The 2,822-nt window shown below is 33.3% G+C and overlaps 1 protein-coding gene across 5 annotated transcripts in view; it reads left to right on the top strand.

Moving 5' to 3' along the window:
• Positions 1-2,822, top strand: part of LOC106879061 (long-chain-fatty-acid--CoA ligase 4) — an 84,596-nt gene that overhangs the window by 56,916 nt on the left and 24,858 nt on the right. The window lies entirely within an intron of this gene.

The raw sequence follows: 2,822 nt of genomic DNA, 5'->3' as shown, positions 1-2,822 counted from the left end.
GAGACGTAAACTCACCACCATCGGTTGTCAAGTGATGTTGGGGGGACAAACACACATACATATATATATATATATATATATATATATATATACATATATACGACGGGCTTCTTTCAGTTTCCGTCTACCAAATCCACTCACAAGGCTTTGGTCGGCCCAAGGCTATAGTAGAAGACACTTGCCCAAGGTGCTGCGCAGTGGGACTGAACCTGGAACCATGTGGTTGGTAAGCAAGCTACTTACCACACAGCCACTCCTACGCATAATAAGAATTATTCAAACATTTTTGATTCCTGTCTTGCTCAATCTGGACTGACCCTGAGCTAAATAGCAATAGTAGTATATGAAACAATGTTTTCTGCAATGCGAGTGAATGTGTCAATGCAAGAGTGGACTGGAGCTGTCAGAACAAGGAACTGAGATGTATGGAAGGCCGAAAGTAGTGCAAACTTATTCAAACGGACATTTTAGAAACAATGTATGTCACATTGATTATCATAATTACAAGGATGATTAACTTGTTTTTACTGTCATTGAATAAAAAATGCTGCTGCTGCTGATGGTGGTGGTGGTTTCAAAAAACCCCACTATTTTTGAATAAGTAGAGGATAATGTGAAACTCCTCTTGTAACTGAAATCAGGTCGGATCGCTAATTGATATTGTTTGAAGGAAAATTAACCATGGCAACCTGTGTCTTGTTGAATATATAAGAAAAGTTAGTCAAGGCAATTTGACTAGGTGTAAGTTAGTCCACAACAAACAAGATAGATAAATAGATCAGAGAAAAGGAGAGAGAGAGAGAGAGAGAGAGAGAGAGAGAGCTTAATATTGAAATAATTGACAATGGTGAAAAAAGAAAAGAAATGTCTAAACTCGTTTGTTTGTTAACTTAGTTTCCGGATTGGCTAAGTTAAGTAAAGAGATAATGGTTGATGTTGATTCAAGAAAATAGCTTCCTGTCTTTTTGACTGTTAGCTTTCTGTTGCACATTTTATTGTTAAGGCTTTTTATTTCTTTTCATAATTCTGTATGAGTATCTTAAACGATCTTCATTATCATCGTCATTCTTGCTATCAGCAAGTGCATTATTATTATTATTTTCGTTTTCTTTGTCTACTCCATTCTCTTAGTATTGACTGTCGGGAGGGAAAGTCCACGCCTTCCTTTCTTGTACTCTGTACTTTACTCAATATCTGGTGATGTGATCTGATGCATAATTCGGTAACATCAGAAGAACTCTGTCTGTGTGTGTGTGTGTGTGTGTAGTTAGAAAGGCTGATGACATTTTGTCATTTAATGATTGTTTGTTGAGTGTTTTTTTTTTATTGTGTTATTTATTTGTGCAGTTTGTGTTCTTCTGTTGAGTGTTGGCCCTCTATGGCACATGTTGTGGGGGTTTGTTCATTTTATTGATTATTTACTGTATGAGTTTATTCCTGTATGTTTTTGGGAGGAGTGTTGCATTGGAGTGTGTGTAAATCACTTCATTGTAGTCATGATTACCTGTCCATTATTATTATTATTATTATTATTATTATTATTATTATTATTATTATTACCTCCGCCTTAGTGAAGGTGGAGGTATTATTTTCAGTTGTTTGTTTGTTTGTTTGTTTGTCCATGGGCAAGATATCTCAAGAACCATTGGATGGATTTGGATGAAACTTTCAGGGATGTTTGGCCTCATGACTGTCACAGACTGATTAGATTATTTGTTTGTATATGTATATATATATGTATATATATATATATATATATATGTATATGTATATATATGTGTGTGTGTACATATGTGTGTGTGTATATATATATATATATAGGTGTGTGTGTGTGCCTATATACATGTGTACATATATATGTGTGTGTGTGTGTATATATATATATATATATATCTATATATATGTATATATACATATATACATACATACACTCACACACACACATGTGTACACACAAACATATACACATATATGGTAATCAAGTTACATGGCATACAAACTCAAATTTAATTTATATTTGATAACGACATAACAATCCGTATATTCTATATCATATATCATGCGTGCACATTCTATTCTATCCAAACCAGATTATGGTGTCCATAACATGGGATGGTCGACTGCTGTAATGCTTCTTGCAGTTCTCTGGCTAGACTATTAACTAGTTGTATTAAATATATACAGTGTTTAATTTCGTCTACCAGTGTTTTCTTTCAGTTGTTTTTTATGTAAACATGTATGCGTGCGAGTGTGATAGTTATTGGCATTCACCAAACCTTCACCCATCGCATGTTGGAATAGAATTTATTTTCTATTTGGAATAGAATTTATTTTTTCCTTCTTTTTCATTTGTTTGTGTATATAGGTGTGTGTGTGTATGCATGCACACATACACATACATAATACATATACAGAAAGTATGCATATATAACTGTATACAATATATATAAGCAAGTATGTGTGTATGTATATCAATAGGTATGTGAGTGTGTGTGTATATGTATGTATATATGTATATACGTATGTATATATATATATATATGTATATGTATGTATATATGCATGTATGTATATATACATGTGTATATATATATATTTATGTATATATACGTACATGTATGTGTGTGTATGTATATATATTTGTGTGTGCATATATGTATGTATATATCTATGTATATGTGACACTTATTCGGTAGCCATGATAAAATCGAGTTTCGGATGCCGGGGTGGGAGCCCACGCCGCCATCTCTTCAGTTATTCGGCCATTGAAAATTCCTGTGAAAAATGACCATTAAACAAAAGGAAATTACTTGTTTAACGGT

The sequence above is a fragment of the Octopus bimaculoides genome, chromosome 19, assembly GCF_001194135.2.
Source record: "Octopus bimaculoides isolate UCB-OBI-ISO-001 chromosome 19, ASM119413v2, whole genome shotgun sequence".
NCBI classification, from domain to species: Eukaryota; Metazoa; Mollusca; class Cephalopoda; order Octopoda; family Octopodidae; genus Octopus; species Octopus bimaculoides.
Note: the sequence above shows the minus strand (reverse complement) of the source record. Positions and strands in the feature narration are given on the sequence as shown.